We start from the raw sequence: 26188 nt of genomic DNA, 5'->3' as shown, positions 1-26188 counted from the left end.
ACAATCACAAACATCTATGCCCACCGCGGGATTCGAACCAGTATAATTGTGAAATAGCAGAACAAGTCACTCATATGAGTATATTATTGTTGGGTCTGGTAAGATCGTGTTGTATTAGCTAAGTGCATATATTCTTCTTGTCTCTTTTTTTTTTTTTTTTTTTGAGGGGGAAAGTTGGGCTCTCTAGAGGAAGAATGTCTTCCAACTCAATCTCATTAAAATGGCTTATGTGCGCTCGCGTGATCAGAATCAAATAAAATTGCAGTCTTAATAAAGGGGTATTAAACATTTACGTAGCTTCCTATGCATTTCTTACTTAGCATATTCTGAAGAATGACTTGTGTCCTTTAGTTGAAAAGACCCTAGTTTGAACTCGTCTAAAACGCAGCATATAAGGACTTTTTTTTGGCTGAAGATGAGCAAGTCATTCTCATGTAAAAGTGGCAGGATTTTCTTTCTAGAAACTCTGGTTTTTGCTGTCTTCAATCTAGCCGGATAACCCAAGCAATTATCAGGTCATATATATTCGCATTACTTGTTTCGGCATGATGTTAGATAAGTTTCCTATTTACATCAATATTTCTCCTTCTCCTTTCACAATCATTTGTACATGCTAAGTCAAAACATATTCAAAATTTTAAAACGTTTAAAAATTTAAAACTGTTGATAAGAAAATGAAAAAAAAAAAAAAGAAGTAATATGTTTATACCCTAAAGCTAGTTCCAGAAATCTCCAACCACCGATCGCGTGTGGCCACAGTCTGAATATGTCTGGTGAACTGAAAAGCACCTCACTAACAGTCAACTCGATCGGAACGTGTTCTCTCAGAATCGCCCAGCGTTATAAACCAGCCCAAGGGTGTAATTTGAAGGTAGAGTTTCTTGGGCCGCATTCTTTCGGAGATACAGAATTTGGTACGTGGTCGGCATGAAAAGATTTTCTTCAGTTATAGAAGACAGTTTACAGAAGCGATGTCAGGGCTTTTTTTTTTTTTATATATATATATATACGTACTGTATATTGCTATTGCTTTTGGGTACATACCGTCTGCTCTGGATTGGACGCAATGGCTGCTGAGTCGAATAAGTTCTAAGTTTGGATACTGAAGTGTTTTTGTATTACCGGTTGTGAAGTCAAGTTTTATCTGGAGGGGGGGGGGGAGGGAACTTCCTTTGATGCCACTCTTATGAGGTTTGGTAACGATTCATGTTTGAAAAATGCACAAGTAAGACAATTAGTAGTTGTATCAAGCTCATTGTTAATATTTTAAAATGTTTTTACGCTTGAAAATATTTTTTTTTTCTTTCATCACGAACTATTTCATGCAAGTGTACCTGCGCTGTCAGCACAGGTACACTTGCATGAAAAAAGTGAAACAGGTACACTTGCTTTCATTATTTCTGTATAAACATTTATAGAAAAGGAATGGAGTCCGAGAGAGTGTTTGCTTAGAAATGAGAGAGAGAAGTGATCCGAAAAGAATTCGAAACAAGTAGGCAGTAACATTTCATTATTAAAGGGTCCCTGAGGTAAGGCTGTCAAGTTGCGTTGCTATTAGACAGTCACCGATAGCAAGCGGACGTGGTGTTGATCAGTGTTCGGTAGTATCGGTTATTTTGTTGTTTCAGACTGAATTCCTGAGGCAGTATTCCACCGAATCTCGTTATATGCGTTTCACAGGTTGAAAATTCTGTTATGGACGATTGGTTTAAATTGGATACTCGAAACTGATCACGTGATAGATTTAAATTCTATCAGCTGCAGTGTTCTCCTGCTTTTGGTATTTGCCTTGCATCGCCTGTCATTCTTTATTGAATAACGAAAAGTCAAGCAGAGACATCATTCAGAAGTGCAGTTCCTTCTGTTTGAAGAAGTCTGCGGAGTAAACAGACGTCCACGTGCCAACGATAACAGTGCGGTAATTTAATTTAGCTATTTTAATCAATTCACGTTTAGCTTTTTATCGTTTACTTTTTTTTTCTTTCAAAAAAAAAATAAAGAACTGCTACTGCAGTATTTAAATTCCTTAAAAATTATCATTCTGAATGGCACCAAGTTATTTCTTTGAAAGCGCATGCGCGCTCAAACAGTCCGTAAAAATGATCTGCTAATGATATTATTTTTACCATGAGAATTTAGTTTTCTAGAACAATCGTACACACATGCGCATATATATATATATAAAATCATATATTTTAAAATTGTCTACAAACTTCACTTGGTAGCCCGTCGATGGCTTAAATAACTTTTCTTTTTGACTTTGCATGCTCCATTAGTTTAGAAGGTAACATTTCCATATCAGGCTTCATCTGCTGGTCCTTTTCCGAGTGAGCTTGCTAAGTCGCTTTGCTTTAAATAGTCTTTAGTTGTGACTGTCTTCATTTACTTTTAGATTTTTAATATTTATGTTCTTTCCCATTGCCGTTTGAGTGCTATTTAAATAATCTTAACTACCTATTTCAAGGTATAATGTAACCAAGTGAATGGTTCTTCCAGATGAAATTATCATCTCTTAAATCTAGATGGTTTCAATTGCTAGAGATGTTAGTTGTGCTGCGCCTTTAAATTGTTTCCGCTGTTCATCCAAAATTTCGGGCACGTCATTATCATTTACACTTAATGATTAACTGAAACGGAAGCATGTTTATGTAGGTTCTCGCAGTGTTAAATTAATTTTTTAAAAAACAAATGCGTGTTACTGCTGCTGGATAAAATTTGTAATATTTAAAAACTAAGAATTTAATGATAAATCCTGTTTAGAATATATTGACAAAATTCGTCGTGTGTGCGTTTCAATATTCTTATGTGTTATAACTCACTGAAAAGTAATTTAATATGTGTGTATGTATATATATGTATAAAATCGAGAGTAGTTTCTTGCAAGTATTAAAACTGCCCAATAATTTTGTGACATCTCCAAGACCTCATCACCAGAACACTCCATCAACCCACCGTCTCTACTGCTTAATCCTCCATCTAAGCACAGCAGCACTAGTTGCCACCTACCGCTCGCTATTAGTAAATTGTATGGTTTCTCTGGTCCGTTTGCGTGTATGTGGGATGAAAAACTCATTTCCGAGGGGTGGGGAAATTAAAACAAAAAACACCGCTGCATAAGATCAGTTAACTTCTCTTCAACTGAAAAAGCCTATATAAAGATTCCTCGTCCCACCGAGAATCGAAGTCGGGTCTTTTCTATTCGAAGGGGTCGAAATATCCTTCATTTTTCCCGTTGAGCTACGGAGGCGTTTTTATTTATCAATTTTCATGTTTGCACAATTTCTTGACATTGCTTAAAGTTCTTGTAATCTGCACATTGCTGCACATCCTGAAGATGCTGTCTGTCATATAGACAGCGAAACATATCGAAGAAATATATCTATTGTTAATAATAATAATAAAAAAAAAGTCTTGAGTTAAAACCTGGTTACTTGTTAAGTGAAATAAAGGATGTTTTGTCAAATGATATTTGGTTTTCAAGGTTTCATCGTGAGTACGTTTTTTTTTTTCTTTCTTCTCTTTCTATTACACAACATAATTGAGTAAGAAGAGTTCGTGCCATTACCTGTGTAAGAGTGAAATAATAATAAGAATTTTCTTTAATGGCCAGTTTTTCGGATAATGAAAACATGAAATATGTTAATTTAGAATCTGTTCTTAATAAGCTTTTTTATGCAGTCCTCTTTTTTCGTGAATTTTTTTTATTACATTCGTTACTAAAGAAAATGACTGTTTTTCTTTTGCGGTATAGAATATTAAAAATATATAATATGTGAATGAATTGTCAGTAAAAAATTTTGCCTTTTATCCTACGAAATATTGTAAGATAATAAAAGTTTGTTGCTTCGTAAATCAACGTCGTACTGATTGCATTGGACAATACCGGATCACTTGAACGTGACATTTTATTGTTACACTGGTATTAAGACCTTCCAAGAAGGTTGATAATAGCTGTCAAGGAAAGTTCTCTTTGTTTTTAACCTAAATACTTAGAATTGTTGTCTTTCCTTGAAATTTCTTGAATTGTCTCTCACTGTTTGATTTGTTGTGACTATACGCCATGTTTTTTTTTTTAAAAAAAATATTTCGCTACTAACTTATAAACGATATTTCTATAGAAATATAAAATTCCACCGTTGAACTTTAAATAAATCAATAACTAAAAAATTAATTAGCAGTGTTTTATATATAATGTTCAGATATCAGCTTTTATAATGTGTTCTCGGTTATTATGGATAATATTTATTCAATTATCTGCAATATGAATTTCATGTTACGTCTACAAATTCATCGGCATGTCATATTGCAGTTAATAATATTGACTTTGTCGTGAAGTGCTCATAAAACAATAGCGACCAGTTATTCTTCGAGTTGATTGTGAAAGAAAACACTTCACATCCACTGGCGATTGACAGAGACCCTAAAGGAAGTGGTTGACAGGGTGTGGACAGAAAGGAAATGAGTTTTAGCTTAGCGGAAAGGATAAGGAAACATGGGTTGTTAACAAGTAACTTTCATTAGATGTAAAGTGTATATACTATCACTGTATCGATGAAATTAAAACAAGCGGAAACGATTAGCCAGTAAGAGGACTTAAAATGGCATTGACTGAATTTCCGAGAATTTTTAATGCTATAAGAGGTTACGGGGAATGGTGATGACTATCTGGTTGGATTATTATAAGAATGGGTTCCTATGTTTGCTATTTGGATTATGAAATGAAGGCTCTTTGACGGGGACAAATGAGTGCGGAAAAGCAATAGAAAAAACATTCCCTAAAAGTGGAAAGACTTGGATTCGAATTCTGTCCAGGATGCAAGAAATTCTTTAGACCTTTTTTTATATAGCTGAAGGGGAGTTATCTAATCCATCTTCAATTAAAAAGCCTTTATAAAGATTCCTTTCCTCCTACTTTTAAATCAAACTTGGAATTTTTTCCCAGCCACTTCAGTTTTTGTTAAGTCAGGCAGTGATCTCCGCGATGAGTCTGTCATTTAGGGACTTGAAAACATTCATGCCTCGTTGAAATATTATCCCAAAGCCAGTCTGCTGGAGAGCTGAGACACTATCTAATTGTCCAGCCAGACCAGCTATGGTGAATCAATTAAACTTTGCGTTTCATAAGGATACCTTTCAGCGGTTTGAAATTCTAGAATTTTAAATTTACGTTTAAATGGGTTGTGAAATCCTAGCATTTCAAATGTTAACTAATAGGGATTTGTGTACATAGCCGAATAAACTGCGCATTACAATTGGTCGTTCAATTTTCTGTTTCCTGCAGATGAGACAAGTAACTTATTGATTAGTTTCGTATTATTAACGCAGCAAATATGAAATTTCAACTAATGATCAGTTACTTCAGTAGCAAAAGATTATTCTGATATTATATTCATTTGCCTCAAATGACGGCAACACAATTAAAACTATAGTGAAAACAAAAACAGAGAGACATAACTCATCAAAGTTTCCGATAAAAAGTTGGAAGAACAGAATTGAAAGAAATAATCGGATTTTAGATTAAATTGTGAACAGGGCGGCTGCAGTAGTCGACAACAGCAGTCCGTTGATCTTCTAGCAATTTCTAAGTCACCCTAATTAGCAACATACCAAATACTTTTTTTGTCTTACTAAAAAAATCATAGAGAAGCTGGTAAAATTTTTTCAGAGAAAGTTACCATGGTTATAATAAGTTGTCCTAGCAAATAGAAGGGAGAGACTCCAATTAAATCATTGAGCCAAAAGTATGTCAATCTCTAACAATATTAATTGGTATGTGCGAAGAGAATTGTGGAGTTGTAACATTACAAAAATACTAGAAATTGTTTTGGGTGATAAAGATTCAACAGTTGTTGCTTGTAATGGTCTGGAGATGTTTTATTTTTAAAAAATTGTTTTCGAATACAGTGGTGGTCACACAAGTGACTAACTTACATGTGGCAATACTTTAGTCACTGAATCGACATGATCCACCCTTATATTTGCCTACTGGTCAGCAAATGAGTGCGTCATATTCACATGTAACTATGGCAACCGTTTTTCCATTTGCAATGAAACACTGAGACATGCCCTGAAAGAAAAACGTCATTTCGCAGTAATCACCATGTACTTCAATCTTCTGAGTGGGTGGGTTTTTAAGAATCAGGCAACGTACGGTAACCAGGCAACGCTTAGAATCATTATCTCTCTCTCACACTCGTACACAGCGAAAGAAAGAGATTATTTGCAGACGCATATCGCTTTCTTAGTAGTAGAATAACCATGACAGCTACCTTAATCTGTCGAGTTGTAGTTTGCCAAACAGAGCATGAGCAATAAAATTTGTTTTTCTCTCTCTTGTTGCATCAGTAGGTGTACTCAAACTTCAAAGAAATTCACGTTTACACATATCTATTCATTGCTTTCAGCTAGTAGTATGTGATTTTGGCGAGTTCAAATAACTTTTAATGAGTTCCTCCCACGTCATAATTCAAAAGTAGTTGAACAAGATACTTTAACTGAGTATGCTTTTATCCCTTTGGAATAGTAATAAAATAATTGAAGTATATCATGTAAACATTGTGAATACTGTCCTAACAAATCTGCTGTTTTTGTAGTGAGTGTTATAGTTAATATTTTACAATTCTTGAGATCACCTATATGCCCAACTATGATTTTAAATCCTGCGACCAAAATTTTTTATAACTACTGTGCGCTTACGAATATTCTGAGACCTAAGGATATATATTTAAAAAATAATTTTTGAATGCAGTTATTGAATTTGATGCCGATTTTTATTTCTTGACTAAAAGTTTATATGAATCGTCTTCACGCGTTAGATATATCTGTTGCGACCATGACTTCATCTTCTTTAATAGTGTATTTTAGTTCAAATTAAGTGGATATTGAATCCAACATTACTTCAAAGCCGAATAGAGAAACTACAAGAGTTTCGTGCCGAATATAGAAATAGAAGCTATAAAAGTTTCTGCGGATCCAAGCGTAAGCAAACCTTTTATGACAGGGGAAACTCGTAGTAAAGGTGGAGTAAGATCTGATCACTATCCTTAGTATTTCTCATAATGTAACCTAAATACTCGGGTATTTACATCTGGATCTGGCTCCCACTGACGAGACCTCAACAAAGGTCGAAACCGGTCTGGGTAGTGACCCCCCCCCCCCCCATAATGTATAACATCATGCATTTACGCTAGGAGATGTGTTTTACATTATGAAAAATACTAAGGAAATAGTGATCAGAGCTTAATCCACCTTTACTACGAGTTTCCCCGGTCATGAAAGGTTTGCTTACGCTTGGATCCGCCGAAACTTTTATAATTTCTATTTCTCTATTTGGCACGAAACTCTTGTAGTTTCTCTATTCGACTTAGAAATAATGTTGGATTCAATATCCACTTAATTTGAATAGTTTTACATCGCCGAAGTGAAGCCATTTGGCTCTCTTTTTTCAGTGTATTTTAGTCTTCTTCCTGTTCTCTTATTCTTTGGTTCCACGTGTTCAATCCATTTTATTCTTCGGGTTGATACCTAATTATTTGTTGCTTGTATTTCACGTTGTTTTCTTATATCTGTATTTTTTTATTTTATCTAGTCTAGTGTTATTTACTATTTTTCTTAATATTTATTAAGAAATATGCTCATTTCACCTGTGTTTAACCATTTGTCTTGTTTCTGCATTGTATGTCATAATAGGCCTGATTACTGCTTTATAAATTCTGGTTTTCATCTCTACTCTGATGTTTATTTTCCCATATTGTTTCAAGCATCCTGATATTCTTCCAGATTTTGAAACTTGTTTTGACCGATGTGGCATTCCTTCCTACTTCAGTTATATACCAAAATAGTTGTAATTTGTTCGATAATAGTACCTTCCAATTCTAATTTTCATCTTTGTGGTTCTTGTGATATTGTCATACATTTTGTTTTCGTTTTTGATATCTTCATATTATATAATTTTGCTACTTTATTAAATGCATGTAGTAATATTTGTGCCGAGTTTCATTTTCAGCAGTTAATAGTACATCATCTGCGTAACATATGATTCTTATTATTCTATTATTTATTTCCACTCGTGAATTTTATTAACTTTTTGTATTATTTCATCCATTATTATATTGAATATAGTTGGGTTTAAAGAGTGTCCTTGTCTAAATACTATTATTAATTTGTATTTCTTTACTTATTTTTCCCTTGCGTTTTTATTATACAGCTATTCTTATCATATATTTCTTTAATTATTTGTGTTATGTTTTCTGATACTTTTCTTCTCTGCAATATTTCTATTACATCTTGAATTAATATTTTGTCAAATGCTTGTTCCAGATCTATAAAGCATACAAATAGTTTCTTATTGTATTCTGTTGTTTTCTCTATCAATTGTCTGATTATGAATATTGCATCTGTTCATGATCTATCTTCTCTGAAACCTTGTTGTTCATCTAATAGATTAATTTCCTTTGTTATTTTATCATTTAGGATTCTTATTTATTAAATATCTCATTAGTACTTTTAATGAGATTTAATAAATTTATCCCTCTATAATTTTCTGGGTACCCCCCCCCTATTCTACTGGAACCTTTTTTGTATTTATTATTTGGTTGTATAGTATATTTAAACTCTGAATTATAATTTCTTTACATTTTTTTTTAATAATTCATTATTGATATTATCTAGACCTGGTGATTTTCTATTTTTCAATTTTTTTAATTGCATTTTCAATTTTTGTTTCAGTTGGATTTATTTCTTCTTGTTTTTTTACTTACTTTGTTCTATTTTTATTTCAACTATTTGGTTATAAAGGTGATGAATTGTACATGATTAATTTAACTGGTTTTTCGCAAATACTATTCCAAAAATGAAAAACATGCAATCCAACGATTTATTTATTTTAGAACAGTATGAAATAGATTTTCATATGAAGATAAGGTTGTGGTATAAAATGAGGGATATTGGGATAAAAACTCAAAGTATTTATTGATAATTCTCTTATTTCTTTGCGTATTTCCTTACTGTTATCTCCTTATTCTGACGCTGATATTTCGACACACAAAAAGTTCATGAAAATAATCACTAATAAAAAGCAAAAATAAATATCGAGTATCTAGCATTAATAATGCTTTTTTAAAAGTTAGAATATCATGAAATACTTTTCAAGCGATGTGTTTGCTGTTCTGTGAGGTGTCACTTCACCAAACTCGATGTCAAACATGATTATTTTCATTATTACTCTCGCTGCTACAGTTACAGCGAGAACGGCTGTGCACATTACTACTGTTATTGAAGTCCGTCTGATCTGGGCCATCCATAGATAAGGTTTTTATCGCTTCTTACTGATTTTTCGTTTCCTCTTTTGTATGATTTTACTTCCTCCTGTAACTAAATGATTTTAGGTTTTTCTCCGTTTTAGTTCACACTGTCAATATGCTATTTTAAGTATCTCTCGACGTGGCCATGATGCTGTTATAGGTATTATTATTCCAGTCATCTGTAGCCTAACGAAAGATTGGAGTTTTTTTATATGTTATCAAACTCAACAGAAGATAGTTATGTGAAAACTTTCGTTTAAGTTCCTATAGTATTCAGTTTTTGGAACTACTTCAAATTGTTTACCTTTCAGTCTGTTAAAAGCCTCTCTGGCTAAAATCGAAATAACGTTTCCAGTTTTCATTTGACTTAATTAGGATATATTTTTTTTAATGTGGTACACGAGAAGTTTGCTACGATAGTTTCTTCCAAGATAAGACATTTTCGAACATTGTTGGTAAATTTTGGTGTTTCTCTCTTCAAATCTTAAACTTAGTTAACCATCGCAATGCTTAATCATCTAGAAAAATATTGTTAATTCTTGTCTGCATTTTTTTTTTGTAATACAAATATTTCATGCTGTTATTGGTGTCACAAACATAATAGTCTGTGTCCCCCTGTAGAAATTTTGAAGGTTTACACAATAGCCAGATATAATAAATACAAATCGGAATAAGCTCCTGGGGAGGGTTTCTTACATTTTCACGTTTGTGGGATTTTATTTTACAGATTCTGTATAGTTAGGCCAGCCAATGCTATTTAAGTTCGTTTCCTCAAGTTCATTCAATGACAAAGAAGGTCATCCTGTCTTTTCGCTTTAGATATCGTATCATTCATATCAAGGATTTAGATAGAAACTATTGATAATTCTCTTTAAAGATTACCCTGTCTTCTTTTTCTGATATATATTAAATATATTTCTTATAGTTGATTTAATTTCTTTTATTACCGGATAGAGTACATATATTTCGCCCTTCACAAATTTCATTTCGGTTGTTTTTTTTTACATTTTTTTGTTTACCTTAATCTCATTTGTGATTAAAAACAGTGGATAATTTTTTTTAGGATTAGTGGAACATCCAACAAAGTTCGACCTGGTTTTTTTTTAAAAGGAAAATGTTCAACGAATAAAGCAATGTGAAATCTTAGCGGGAGGATAGAATATGTAGAAAACACAGAATGTGTTTATCTAGTTAATCGGCAATCTTATTCTGAAAAAATAATAAAAAAAAATTGATTGGAGTAATTTAGAAATATTAGTCGGTTATTTTCGACTTCACACAAGACAGCAGCAGTAAATGACAATAATTATTATAATTTATAAAATGATAAATAATTATTCGTTTTGTTAAAATTGGCACTAATTCTGTTGGTTGAATGCCACGATGCAGTTATTAACTTTCACAAGTGTATATTTTGAAAATTAAAACACTTATCTTACGGATTCTACAAGGCTGATATTAATTTGGTACTTGCTAATATGCAAAATCTTCTGTTCTTTTTTTTTTTTTTCTTTCCCTGCAGTTGCCCTTCAAAGATGGTAAATATTTAAAAATTACATTCTAACTTTTATATGTATGACACTTTCGGAAACTCGCTAGAAATGATGCATTAAATGGGATGTCATGGAAAACTAAAGATACGAAATGCCACATTAAAGCAATTATCTGTAGTAAAGAATATAAATTTTTCAATCCTTTGACAACTTTATTAATCTGACAGGACATTTTTGCATAAATAAACATTAGTAAACCGTTGCAAAACAAATATGCAAATTATATCAATTATAATTATTTTAGAAAAAGAAAACTTTTTGACTGCGGTTAAAATAGATGATACGGTTATCTTATGACTTACGCTGATAAGATAACCCTAAGAGAGTAATTTGCAAATAAACTTAATGAACTCAGAACGATCTGTTTTCAGTTAGATTTCATTTAGCTGAAAACAATTTGCATATGAGACTGAAGATGAATCAATATATAATAGGAGAACTAGGTCAGTTGGCATGAGTTCGAATGCTACCGTCGCATGATAATTACAGAAGGGGAAAATTGGCTCCATGAGAACTGCATTATATAACCCTTACGATTCTCCTATATCATAGGTTTTCATCCTTTTGCGGCAGGGATTCACATAAAGAAAACAAAACACCTAAATTACGTTCACTCAGTTCCGTTTCGACAGTCAAAGCACTTCGGTGACGATACTCTTGTTACACATTTTAATTTTTAAAGAATATGCACAGGTATCTGATTTTCTCCTTTGCACGTCAAGACCATTAGCCTATTATGTCCAATTAAAGCTATGATAGGAACGACTGTCCTATACCACTTTTGGTTATTCACATAATTTTCTTAGCCACAAAAATGACAAAATATGTCGAAATGATGTTATATGGCTAACTGCACTCTGGCTGAATGCAAGTTAGTAAAATCTGAGAATTAGGACACATGCAAGAAGCTGCCAAAAGTTCAGTTTTCGGTTATTCTAAGTGAATTTTTATTTACAAAATGATCCCATGGTATTAATCAATACCATCTTATAATCTAAATTTCATTATTAAGTTATCGAATCGTTCTAATTTTGGTTTTACTCGTTCCACATGGGAAAGTTACGTACGAGGGTGGTCTGAAAAGTTCTCGACCTCGACCATAGATAGCAACACTATCGGCACGATTTATTTATTTTTTTCTAAATTGGTACATCTGTCATAAGCATCCATGTGAAATTGCAAGTCATTCTATCAAGTGGTTTGTTTTCTACAGCTGTCTGAAGCAAACGTGTTGTCTGTATCCCTTGAAATGAATAAATTTGAGTATCATGAGGTTATAAAATTCTTTGTAAAAGAAGGCTTAACGCCAAAAGAAATTCATTCGAAGTTCATAAAAGTTTATGAGCACTCTTCTCCTTCGTTTTTGACAATTAAACGTGGTTAAAACGTGGCCGTACCAGCCTTGAAGATGATTCATGTGAAGGACATCCAAAAAAAAGTGTAACAACACCAGAAATCATTGATCAAATGCACAATATGGTATTGGATGACTGGCGAGTCAAAATGCGTGAAATTGCTGAGACTATAGTCATTTCAAAAGAACGTGTAGGATATAATTTGCATAAAGAATTGCAAATGAAAAGGCTTTGCGCAAGCATGGGTGCCACGCTTGCTCACAGCAGATCAAAAACGCACTCGTATGAAAATCTCTGAACAGTGCTTGCAGCGTTTTAACAAGAATAAAACTGATTTTGTACGTCGATTTTTTGCTATGAATGAGACTTGGATTCACCATCACATGCCAGGATCCAAACAAAAGAAAACAGTCGGTTCCATTAGCAGGAAAGGTCATGACATCGGTGTTTTGGGAACATCCACCCTATTCCCTAGATTTGGCTCCCTCTGACTTCTATCTCTTCCCAAAACTAAAACTCTTCCTCGCTGGTCAGCGTTTTTCTTCGAATCAAGAAGTGATTGTAGCACTAGAGGGATATTTTGCAGATCTTACTGGGAACCACTACATGGACGGGATAATGTTGCTGGGGCATCGCTGGAATAAATGTATTAGTCTTGAGGGAGATTATGTTGAAAAATAAAAATAATTTTGAAATTATACATTTTTTTTTTTTTTCATTGTTATACCGAGAACTTTTCAGACCACCCTCGTCAAACAAAATTATCTAGAGTGCATAAATCAACATGTAAGGAAATTTTAGTAGTTCGTCATAAAAAGTTTAATTATCGCATTCTGATATCATTCGTTATCACAACAGTTGAATCTAGAACCGTTTTCATAAGTGTTGGACAGAAAATTTTTTCAACCTAATTTTGCCATTCAAATCGTCCAGTTGAAACGACTAAACAAATTTTAATAGTTATCGTAAATATTTACCAAATTTCATCAACGAATTATTGTTATGATTCAGAATCTTTTTGCCTGTAAAATAGTTCAATTAAAGTAGGGGAGGGGGGAGGTTTGCAGTAGAATTCTGTGTATTGTGGATATTTCCTTACTTTTTTGGGATATGTTTGCGACAAAGTTAGTTACTTTATTCAAAGAATTTTGACTAGTGGTGCTTTTGTAAAAAAAAAATCACACGAATGTGTCAAAAATAAAACGTTATAACGTGTTTTATTAAATTTCGATTCATTTTTGACAAAATTATGCTAGCGTATAATTTTGTTTAAGCCTACTATTGCCACGTCTGGTTCAATCGAAACAGAATCGATATTACGCGACAAATTTTCTAAGAGATCCTATTAAAAACTTAATTACTATGTAGGGAATAGGGAATATTGATATCACTTCGAATTGTTTTGTCAAATAAAAATATTTGCGAGGAATTTTTCCTCGCAAATATTTTTGAGTTTTTCAAGTGATAATACTTAATGTAGCCTATTTCATGTACAGGTTTTCATCCCAGAAATCCATCCTGCAAAGCACGCATTATACTGAATTAGAGTTAATTGCTTGGGCAGTAATTCCACTTAAACCCAAGTATCACCGTTGGATAGTTACATGTATTTGAATAACATCATCACAGCCATCATGGCAGTTATCCAAACACAACGGTGATATCGATAATTGCAAATGAAACTGATCATATATATATTTACATGTTGTGTTCTATTTATAATAAATGAAACTGAAGTGTTTATTCTGTCGTCAGTGTGGTCGAATGGATGTGTTACTGGACATGAATTAGCTTTGTTAATATAGTTATTGGTTCAAGAATGTAAAAAAAAACACAAAACAAATCCTGTTATGATTTCACTTTTGTCTAAACGACTGACATATTTTACCCTTCTCTTCTTACTGTACTGGGGTTATTTTCATAGTATTACATCCTTTAAGTGCATATGCAATATTAACAATATAATTTTTAGATAATCTTTAGAATTTTTTATTTTTTTTATTTTGTGTGTGTGTCTTTAGGGGGATATAAAGAATCATTAAAAAAGTTCTGTTTGGATTAACCGAATGCATAGCGTTAATTTACTTGAAGAATTGTTGAATCATTCTATATTTTCAGGGCCTCATTTTTGCTAGTCTCACTTCATGTTCTCTGAAACAGAATTGCCCTTTTTTTTTTAATTTCTTTTTTTTTTTTTTTTTGATGAGGAGGGGAAATAAAGAACATCTTTCCTTTGATAACATTTTGTACGATACTCTAACGCATATTTTGATTTTATCGGATAGTGGTGGTAGGAGATCGTAGCATAATAATGTCATCCAGATTAGTGATTCTGAAGACTGTGTTAACCATTCTACCTAACAGAGCATATCCCTCTAAGCGTAAGTATTTTATGTTTGTATTTATATGTGTTCATGGCGCCGGTTTGCCTTGTTTTGAGGGAAGACAATCCTTTACTTTCGTATAAAAATGGCTAACTCAATTTTAATTGAAAAGCGCTGGTAACGGTTCCTCGCGATAGAGACGGGATTTGAATCCAGATTTTTTTCTAACCAGAGGACTTCCCGAGAAATGATTGAGTTGCTCATATAATGCGTTTAAAGAAGCGTCGCCAGATTCATAAAAGTTCATTAACGCTATCATGTTCATACTGGTGTCGATATTCTAAAACTTTGATCTCATGAGATATAATTACTATATAATCTTGACTTATTCTTGCAGCGATACGTGTGGGGCCGATTTTATGAAAAGTTGTAAGGCTCTTAAGCAGTACAAGTGAAGCAAAATATGTCCTTAAAAATGAAATGCAAGTATTCGTTTCTCTGCAAGTATTTATTTTTCTTTGTTTATTGTAAATATACAGTGTATATTTTTAATTTCCTTAATTACAATTTCCTAATATTTCCATTATTTGGTGTCAGTACATTTGTTTAGATGTTAAAGACAGTTTGTTGTTGAGTATAAAATGTTACTATTTGAATAACGATCTGAAAACAGTGTTGAGACTTAGAATTTCATGAAAGGTTGAAATCGTAGTCAAGATTAAAACATAACATTCATATAACGAACTTTTGTTTTAGTGAGAGAAAAGATTCCTGGGTTAATTGTTATTGGTCTCATGCATAATATCTTACAACAATATATTTAGATTATTGTTTACAAAAGTCGAAAAGATACGTTCAGCTGGAGCAAAGAGACTTTTTGACGTTCTAAATTTGTTTATTTGCTTAGCCTCTCTGTTTTCTTAGAAACGTAGGTCTGTATATTTATGTCCAAACAATATATCCTAAGTGTATTTATTTTAACATATTAGAATATCGCGGATCTCGGTTTTTTTTTTCTTCTTCTAAACCTTAATTTCACACTAAAACTTAATGTCAACGCGCTTCTTAAAATGTTACGACAAAAATTCTTTCGCTGTTTTTCTTCTCTATGTTTGCTCTAATGTTGAAACGTTAATTCCTTTCTTCCTGTTTGCTCCCAAAGCGTAGGGTACACTTCTCACGCAATTTTAGATTACAGCCGTCGCATAGCTCAATTTTCCCCCGTTACTAAATAATTGCCGGAACACAATATCTTCCGTTTTATGCGTAATAAAAGCGAGAGTGAGCATAAACATACGTTTGTGCAATAATTGAACAAGCAAAACGTTTGCATGCCGTAGGTGTGTCGAGCTGCTAATAGTTACCAAATGCACCGTGAGCAAATAATAAAAAAGCGATTAATTTGCGTTTCCTAGCTCTAAAATGGAAAAGCAAAGGAGGGGGGGGGAGGCGGTAAGCAAAGGAAGCCTCTTTTTTGCTTGTTTTGACTGAAGGAGAGAACAAATCCATGTACTAGTAAACTTACTTGTCTTCCGGAAATAGTGTGATCTTGTTTTCAGAGCAGAACGTTTGCGCTGTCGGATGGTATGAACTTTGCGTACACCTCTATCTCTCGGAGCTGTTTTGATGCACTGTCCAAGACCTAGATTTGCACGTTAACCATAAATTTTACTTTCTTGGGAAATATCCATTGGTGTTTTTGTGTAGTAAAAAAAAAAGCGAAGAAGAGAGTTCAGATTTATAGAAGTTTTGCATTCCCAGAAAACTTTCTTTGTACACTGTGGGATTTAAAATCCAGTTCTATTTCTTGTATTGATTCGTTTGGTTTAGTTATGAATTTCCCTTTTTTGACGCTAGAGATTTTTAGTTCATATCTTGGACTGGACGCTAGCATTCTAACCAAAGTTACATCTGATACCTGGAACAAATGTTGTAGATTGTCTTATTGTTTATGAATTTCCGCCTATTTACATTCAGATATTTCTCCCAATGGAACTGGAGATTAAAAGCACTCCAGTATGCTTTATTAGAGGAACTTCTGATACGGAATACAATTTTACGCACAAAATGGCATTTCGTAATACCCGAAATTTCTATTTTGTATTCTGAAGATGGTTCGGACATAGAGAAATTTTTGACGATTACGACCATAGCTGAATATACGCCTGAAAGTTAATTACACTTCCAGACTGAAAGAGTGACATTATTATTACATACACATTTCAAATATTTAAGAAAAGAAAGTGTCTCTAAAAATATTTATCTTTTGCTTAAAAATGCCAGTTTAGTATCGTGTTTTGTTATGCATGGGAAAAGGTATGCGAAGATTCTTTTTGCTTAGTTAAACATATGAATTTTGAGTTTATTATATTACATTATTTTGCTATATTGGTTATAAACTTAGTTAACGCTACTGATACATTATTTCACTGGATGTACATTTATTTTTAGGATCTACTTGGTTTTCATAAATATACATTTGGAACTGATCAGTTTTTCGTTCATGAATAAATTATATCGATTTTTGCTTGAATAATGTTTACATGAATTGCCACATCTCGATTGTTACAGCTTATTGTAGTGCATATTTTGTGACTGGTTAGTTTGTGTGAGAGAGAGCTTACAAATCATATTAAATATTTGCTAAACTGGAACTTTAACAAGTTATGTTTGACGTTAGTTGAATTGCAAAAAATTTATACATGTGTAAAGATTTATTTCAGATTTTTAAAATTCAATCAGGGAACTTCAGAGATGCATCGTAATATGGTTTGTACGCAATAAACTTAGAGAGGATGAAATTTTGGTGATGACAACAATTTTGATGTCACCACCAAAACGTCGGTTAATGCCGACGTTTTGGTGGTGACATCAAAATTTAGGAGAATTTAGGAGAATGAACGATTCTCCTAAATAAGTCTGGAAGATTTTAAGGTGGGAGGACTTCCACGAAAAACTTAGTTTCTTAAAAAGATAAACTTATGTTTTTATAGAATTTATCATTATTATGTAAAAAAAGTAAACATAACATTTAGAAAGCATATTTTTTACTATGATTGTACAACCGACTTATTTTACTGTAATAAACGACTTACTTTACTTCTACTGTACAAGGCAAGTACAGTAGAAGTAAAGCAAATTGAAGTTATCTTATTAGTGACCCTATTTATTACAGTTATTCTGGGCCAAGGTTTGTTAAATCATTTGGGAAGTTACAAATTAAGCACGATTTTATATATATATATATATATATATATATAAGGCTAAAAACCTGAATAAGATATTCCTCAGGCGTAAGAGCTAAAACTAGTAGACAAACAGTAAACATTAACACAGGTGACAACCACTATATAGATATAGAAGAGTCCGACTATTTAAAAAAAAAATTTAATTATGCTAATTATGTTGCATTGTTCAGTACGTTGTGCATGTTTCACGCATTCATACACATATTTGGTTAATGATAGCTGGGATGTATTCCGACAAGTTGATATTTTTATATCTTTTGGATCCAGTGCCATTTCTAAGGATTTCCAAATTCTTCTCTCGGTTATTCATAGTAACGGTGTAATTTATATTCTATAGCTCAGATACTTTCTTCAATGCGTTGTACGATAGATTATGTTAAGATGCCCTGCATTCGTACCATAACTTATGAACATCAGCATATTTTAGTGAATCATATCGAAGTTTTTGTACATCAGAGTAGTGATCTCATCCTAATAAAGGGAATGAATACCGTTTTAATTTTATGTTCTCAAAGTATTTTTGCGAGTTTTATGGAAGAATGATGAAGTCTCTGCTTTCCTTATCATTAGAAATATCTATAATCTCATCGTATGTTGGTTAAGACTTGAGACATTACGTTCATTGTGTAGCCATCTTGTTGAAAAGTGTTTTTTTTTTTTTTTTTTTTTTTTTAAATATTGGAGTTCTTTAGCTAATTCATCCTTGTCAGTAATGAGGCGGTGGGATATATATATAATGGAGAAGAGGATATTTTCTCTAGGAATATTAGATTACCACTGATACAAAATCGCTTCTGCCAGTTATAAGACAGATAATCTCACTTGGGGAAATAGCGCTACACAATGATGGGAAAGCTTAAGGCGTTGAGCTTTCCCATCATCTGTAGTAGATGTTTCGAATTAATTTGTATTGTTTGTGCAGATTATATTTTACTTTTAAGATTCTTTTGCTCTAGTAAGACTATTAAATAATATCTTTGGATTTCAAATAAAGTATATTAGAATATCAGACATGCGCAAACATTTCAACTCACGTCTTGTGAGTTTTATAGATGGGACTCCCCCCCCCCCCCCCAAACACAAAAGTTTTGGGTCCCAGAGACTTTCATTAGACCCAGTAAGCTCTCGCTTCCCCCATTGCGAGTTTCCCGACATGGTAATTACGCCACTGATAAGCCGCTACCAATTGGAAGCGTTTTCATCCTCTCTAGTCTCGCCATCATTCCGAATTTTAACGTTCATCACAATTCATTGTATTCATAACTAGGCACATAACCGTGTATGAAAATGCAATAAGAGATTACTCAGCCCCCCTAACGAAATCAGCAGACGCTTGTAGGACCTTTTAAAACAATTTCGAACTAATACTTTTCTCAAGAAGATCATGTGAAGTATGTATCAGTCCGGACATTCTCAGCAAACACAAGAAGAAAATGTACGCTAAGATCCTAATTGTACCAACTAGAAAGTCAGCATCTAACGAATCCTATAAAGCCCTTCATACAGCATAAATGAAAGCAAATAGACCGTGATCTAAATAAATGAAACAATTAAATATCGTTAAACTGAAAGACGAATAATGTGAGTGGACAAATATTTTCATTTAATTTCTGGTATTGGGACCACATGTTTCTAAACAAACAGATTTATTAAAATAAACAATATAACCTGACAAGTTTCGTTAAGCTATCAGACTTACGTCGTCATAAATGGAGATTTAATAAACCACAGAAATATTCGTGTTCATCTAGGTAAATATTCTCTCCATCCTTTCGACACACCATTGCTGTCCTTATTATTACTATACGAAGACTTCCCAGAGATATTTGTGTATTAGAATGAAAAAATTCATTTTAATACGGTAATAAGTAATTGAATGCATATAAAAGAACAATCAATTCTTCCATTGGAGAATAATAAACTTCCGGATGGGTTCTGTTTTTGAAGTGCACTAAAAATAAAGAATAAATCCTTGTGAAATCAAAGCTTTATTATTACTTTGGTCATAAAAGCGAGTGACGTAATTCATCATACTCTTCATCCGTAGTGATTTTCTTGATTATGTAATCAAGACTGAACCGCTATCGATATTATTCTGTCATTCATGAAGTAGTAGTTTATAAGATAGATTGAAAGGGTATTCGTAGTGGTAATAAATAGTAGTGTGTGAAGAAACAGTTCCATTGAATGTCTGCTAGATATATCGTTTCTTAGCTTGTTGCTTCTTTGGCAGATAAATAACCCCATTCTTGACTGCTTCAGGAATTAATGAAGCACTGTATTATTTTCTGACCGTTGGTAACCAGGACTTGGAATTAGTAAACATAAAAAAAAAAAAAAATCCTTCCAAACCATTTATCAAGTACCATGGATGGAGGCCGCAAAGTAGCCTGCTTTAAGGTATCACTTCTGTCACAGGCAGCTTACGAATAATGAATAGCTGTCGTGAGGCAGAAACACAATTATTTTATGGTTTAATTGCTTCTACGTGGTATTTTTTTTTTTTTAATTTTAGCAAAGCTTTTAAGTTTGCCTATTTAAACTATAGGATACATTTGACTTCTTTTTACCGCAATTTCAAATTTAAATAATAGTTAAATGCATTAACAAGTTCTATGCGCATTTAATTTTTTGATATTTTGGAGATATGTTTGTGAATATCTTTATAATTGGCAATTACCTTTGGCCAAGAATGCACAAAAGTTGGCGCCTGATGATTCATTTTAGATCCGCATAAAAGAAAGGACTTAACTCGGGTAAATATTTCCAGGATGCATCATGGCGTGACAAAGGTTTTGAACAATAACAGTAGCCGAAATTAGATGTTATTTATTACTATTGAATGTTAAATATGAGAAAGAACATATTTTGAATACTTGTCAAGATACCTTTATAGAAAACAGGTTTTCCTGAGTTATAAACTGCTGTGTAATGTGAAACGCAATATTGTACTCTTCTTCTCTGATAATCCAACGGTGAAGAATATAATACGATGCTAATCTAAAAGTTTGACTAAGAACAATGTCTCCAGGGTTCTCTTATGACCTGTGTGATTAACTTCCTCTTCCATTTACGTGGGCCAGTAAATGGGTACGTTCTTTGCAGATCGTTTTATTAAATTGGTGCTTATCGAGATCCAATGTTTTCATATAAAGTAATACTTTTATTGTACTTATATGCTCATGATAAAATAGTGTATTATTTTGAGAAATAAATTTTAGCTTATTTTTTATTTTCATGAACGTTATAATTTTTTGTTGGTTAATTTAATTGGCTGTTTCAGTTGCCATGGCAGAATACCAAATCTAATATTACAAGTTGCTTCAGTATTGCATTTATGAATAAGGGTAATCATTCTTTATAGCAACCCTGATATCGTGTTGTTTTTCTGGAGAGTGGGTTTATCCTCCAACTTTGACCAAAACATATTCTTGAAGTTTAGGTAGAAGCTGCTCAGTATGTGTGAAATCAAATGTGATGTATAAATTTCTACATGACGGAACTTAGAACGAATAAAATCACGTTGTGATGGATGGAACTATGATAACCACACACACAGCCCCATATGATATTGGTTTAATACTTACCGAGCAAGCTTATGAGTTCTAAAATCTCGAGCTCGAATATGAATAAAACATATTCATAAAGTTCTGGATAAAATTTTAGCACCACGATGGACTTGTCTTTCCTTAATATACACGAGACTGGCATCTTCTCGTGCTGTATCATTCCAGTTTCTTAAATGTAATCGAACTGTTACTTTGTCAGATCAGTTAAGGACCAGACCAACATTATTGTCACGAAGCGATTCGATTTAATAGCCGAATGCAAATAACTGGTCATTCCTTGGGAGGAGAAGAATATAAACTGATTTTTTTCTATCTTTTTCAGCTGTTGCATCTAGAGTTATTGCTTAATTTACTCATGTTTCGATGTGATCCTCATTTCTTTGTTATTTGTGGTTGCTCTACGCATAAAATTTCGATCCGAATGTCCTACAGTTGGAGTATATCCTCTCTAACTTAGACTCATATTTTCAACCCGTTTGCCTTTTCCCCATTGATCTTTTTCGATTGCTGCAGCTGCGAATGGCTTTCGTTATTAACTTTGCTTTGCCACACAGAGATCTGTGTATGGGCTTCGTCTCTCAGCTGCGTGACGTTGCTAAGGTTGTGAGTAATGTCAATGACCCTTCTATTGTTGCCATCTGACTTTTTACGTGGATATTTTTCTATGGCAGGTTGCATATGTGGCATATTTGCGATTTGATTTTTGAGATTAATTTCTATTTATTCAATGTTTCTTACTTAGTTGTTTTAAGCTGCATAAAAATTCGTCTATTATTTATTCATCGGGTTTCAATTACGTCGTTAAAGGTCTCATAATGTTTCACAACTCTGCGGAGATATCCGCTAAAAATATCCAGTAAAACAAATATTGCAACTTTTATTTATAGCAATCTCACCCACACGAAGCCTTGCCCAGCCTTAATGCCCCTGCTCACGATGACATTACTTATCTCTCTTAACTAAGAGAACTTGACTTTCTTGCTTCAGATGTTTACGAGCAATTTTATGTGGAATTTTCTCATACATTTTATTACTTATTCTGTCTATTTCTCAGCATGTATCAGTTGGAAGAATCAGCAAATAAGTTTCCTTTTGAAAAATAAAACATTTTATTTATTTAAAAAACGTGCGCACGCACACACTTTCTTCAAAGACGAAACTCTTGAAAGCTAAAACTTGTCGAACGATGTACATGTTTTAATTTATAACAGAATTTATCGCAACCCTGTGATTATCAGTTATATTTGCTGGCATCTTATCTTCATTGACGCATTCCGTTTACTTACTGTTCAATGGAAAGAATCGGTGTGCTTTGATTTGTTGTCGGTTCTGAGCTGATGTAGTACTGTCACTAATATTATTACTCTTTTGGAAAGAAAGAAATTTTCTCCTTTGTCTTCATCTTATCGCCTTCGCTATCTAAATTACTTCCTTATCTAAATTCGTGCTCTCTCTATCGCCGACACAAAAACCCGTTTTTACTGGATTGAAGAAAGCACAACATGATAAATATGTTAATCCACTGGGAAAAGAAGATGGCTTAGCTGAAAATTTGTTTTTGTAACGATTTTCTTGAATGAAATGGGCCATAAACAATTAACGCTATCTACTTTTTTTTACGCTAACAAACACGTTTTACCTATCGACTATGTAAAAGGTTTCGGAATTGCTACACGAAAATAATCTGCGTGCTTGTTTTGAAAATAGGATGTTCTAAAGGATGAACGTGACTTATCCCTCATGTACAAAACCATTTATTGATTTATGGATTGTTGTCACTGACAACAATACCTGAGGTTTTTTCTTACCCGATTTTGAAAATTGTATTTTGTCCTCTTCAGCTTCCTGAAATTCAGTTGGTTGGAAGATATCTTTAGCTCGTGGTATATTATCAGTGCCGACACGGTCGGTGATAATTTGATGGTTCTGACGACAATGACATGAGACGTTCAATCGGGTGTGATCAATATTATAGATTCCGTGCTTAGTGAAGTAAATACTTTTTATATATATTTATGCGGGACAAATAATGAAATACCGACGCAAATAGATACCAAGTCAGATTATATTTACAAAAATGAATTTATCGATAACATTTGAATTTTGGAATATTAAACAATCGAATTTATTTTAACGGTTGCATTTGATTTCGTTCACTTCAGGTAAGGTATGGGTTAACTTTCTTTGACCTCAGGTAAGGTGTGGGTTAATTTCTTTAATTACCACACAATTCACGAGTTAGTTGATTAAGCACACCTCTTTCCTGTTTATACGTTCATTAGGTTAATCTGTATTGATTTGCTGTTGGGCCACCATACGAAAGGCAGTAAAGTAACGCATTGTCTAAATACCCGTTCTTTGCTGGCTGATAATGTAAGATAATGTATTTTATCTTGTGAGATAATGTATTTTAAGCTGTGGTTTGATCATAAGGTTTTATTTCCTGTTAACTGTAAGACAGTAACACAACAACAACAAAAAAACTATGCGAAATTATATATTACAGTATTAGACTAGACTGCTGAATAATCTTGTTTGCCATAGTTAGCCATATTATGTTGAATTTCAACATTATAGTTTATTGATATATTCTATAACCAGTTTCTTAGCAATTGCTATTGTGGTCTTCTTATATAATCCTTACCGAATAATTAATATCTGTGAGTTAAATCTATCTATTGTGCTTATTCGCAATTCATTCTTTCCCCCACCTCCGAATACACACTTCGGGAACTGTGGATCCCTTGTAAACACATTTGTTGCTATTAAAGAATTACACGTATTTTAATACTGAGCTATTCATATTGGTGGACGGTTATTAATGGTCCTAGGACTCCTTTCGGGGGATACAACTAGACAATTTCGAACGTTGGCCATATTGTTTTATTCTAACATCGCTACACTTCGTTTGTCATGAAGTTTCCCCACTAATGAATTTACCTTCACTGTTAACTATCTTTGCGATTCGTCAAAATTTTTCTGATAAAATTTTGGTTGGATGCTTACCGGAGTAAAATTCTTAGTAAAATTATCCTGATAATTGGATTTCAATCCTGCCAGTTTTCAAGGCATTGAAACTATTGAAGAAAACAACCTTTTCTAAATGTTTTCGAAGTCTGTCGGTTATATGGATCGGCCTAAATAAGTTAGGTTACGATGATAATCCTTAATATCCCAGGACGTTTTGTGTTGGTTTTATATGAAGGTGGTATGGTTTAGGATTTTTCCCCTCCAGCAATAGGTAAAAGCCGCCCAAGAAGAAAAATCACACAATTGAGACATAATCTTACACTGGTCCAATATCCTAGGTTGCTCCAGCTGTAATTATAAATAATTATAACCCCAAGAACCTGTGTGTTATTTCTTTTCACTCCTTCCAAAAAGCAATAATACTATTCAGAGTAAAATTCTCTCTCTATATACACACACACTATCGAATGGAAGAATAAAATGCATTAATCGGAACTTTTTTTTTTTTTGCCAAAATGTTCAAAATGTCTTAATTTCACCTTTCATTGTGCGCTGTATATTCATATATAGGAAATTATCGACGAAAGACCCATTGATTATTTGGATGTTTCAGATTAATGTCATTTAATTTTTTAATTAAAGAAACATAGCCAGTTTATTAGGTATTTTCTCCCTTATTCACAAAAACTACCACTTCGCGAGTGTCAAGCATTCGTTTCAGCTATAATAAAAGAGTGGGCAAATACGATTACAAGAATCGTGCATGTTTAACAAACGACAATTGGTCAAATGTCCGTGCAGTGCTTGGTCTGCAAATGCAATGCATTAGATCTTGTTATCACAAATGAGTTACAGCACGGCACCAGATGACCTACGAAGTGCCACTTCCGTTATAAATAGGCAGTGCATGGAAGCACTTGATACAGTCGATAATGATTGACTAGTCCAGCTATTTGGTTCCAGCTGTCTCATGCTGACAGCAGGACTGAGTCTGTCGTGCCAGTTAGTAGCACTGCACAGTGTGAGAATGATTTCTTCTCTATGAGGTCTTCTGATATTCAGAGAGCGAATGATCCGAATGTCACAGTTTACTTGACACTTAGGCAGATCACTTTCATCTCTTAATGCTTACTGTTTATTTATCTAGTGGTGGTTACTTCAAGAAGTATAATATGCAAGGGCCTTATGATAATTTCGAGCAGTTCATCATTCCGGAATGGTCCAGGAAAATGAGGATCAGCAAACTCATGATGCTTGGACGCTGTCACTGAATCTCATCATAATTGAATATACTGTATCTGGCATTAGATAGTCGCTCGTGACAAGGCTTCTCCACAGTTCAGTCGGCTGCATCTGTGGAATGTAATCGATTCTGTATTGGCCAGCTATTAAATCCCTATGAAACACTTTAAGCATTTTGTCGAAGTCCATTTCCCAGCAAATTAAAGCAGTTCTCTTGAATGAAGGAGGACTGCTACTCGCTATTGGGCATGTGGATGCCTAACAGACTGGCCACTCGTTGTGTGGACAATTAAGTTTTTCGGTAAATAAATAAAACTACGTAAATGTCTATGCTAATTTGGAATTCATAAAGCTAGCGCCCTACAGTCTTGGAAACATCTGGTCTTAAGTTTTGAGCACACACACACAGCGCATATTGTGTATTAATCAAATATAAATATTCCAGCTCCCGTCTCCTTTCAGTATTAAATAGCTAACTTTCATCATAAAGCGAACTTTACTAATTCTAAAAATATTCATCAATATGTAATTGAATAAACAAATCATTTATTTAACTAGCGAGAGAGATTCATTTTTCTCTCTCGGATTAAACAGATATTTTATTTATTCCCCATTCGTTATAACC

General features: G+C 33.4%; 1 protein-coding gene across 5 annotated transcripts in view; it reads left to right on the top strand.

Annotated features, from left to right (window-relative positions):
• LOC150099548 (uncharacterized) overlaps positions 1-26188 on the top strand; it is a 569663-nt gene that overhangs the window by 134385 nt on the left and 409090 nt on the right. Inside the window, exon 2 of one of the 5 annotated variants that reach the window (XM_090403426.1) lies at positions 14932-15016. The exons of the other annotated variants lie outside the window; for them this stretch is intronic. The gene's annotated coding sequence lies outside the window, so the exon portion shown is untranslated. The remainder of the gene's footprint in view (positions 1-14931; positions 15017-26188) is intronic. 5 annotated transcript variants of the gene reach the window in all.

Source organism: Typopeltis vanoorti, chromosome 14 (assembly GCF_054136105.1).
Source record: "Typopeltis vanoorti isolate ZY-2024b chromosome 14, IOZ_Tvanoo_1.0, whole genome shotgun sequence".
NCBI classification, from domain to species: domain Eukaryota; kingdom Metazoa; phylum Arthropoda; class Arachnida; order Uropygi; family Thelyphonidae; genus Typopeltis; species Typopeltis vanoorti.
Note: the sequence above shows the minus strand (reverse complement) of the source record. Positions and strands in the feature narration are given on the sequence as shown.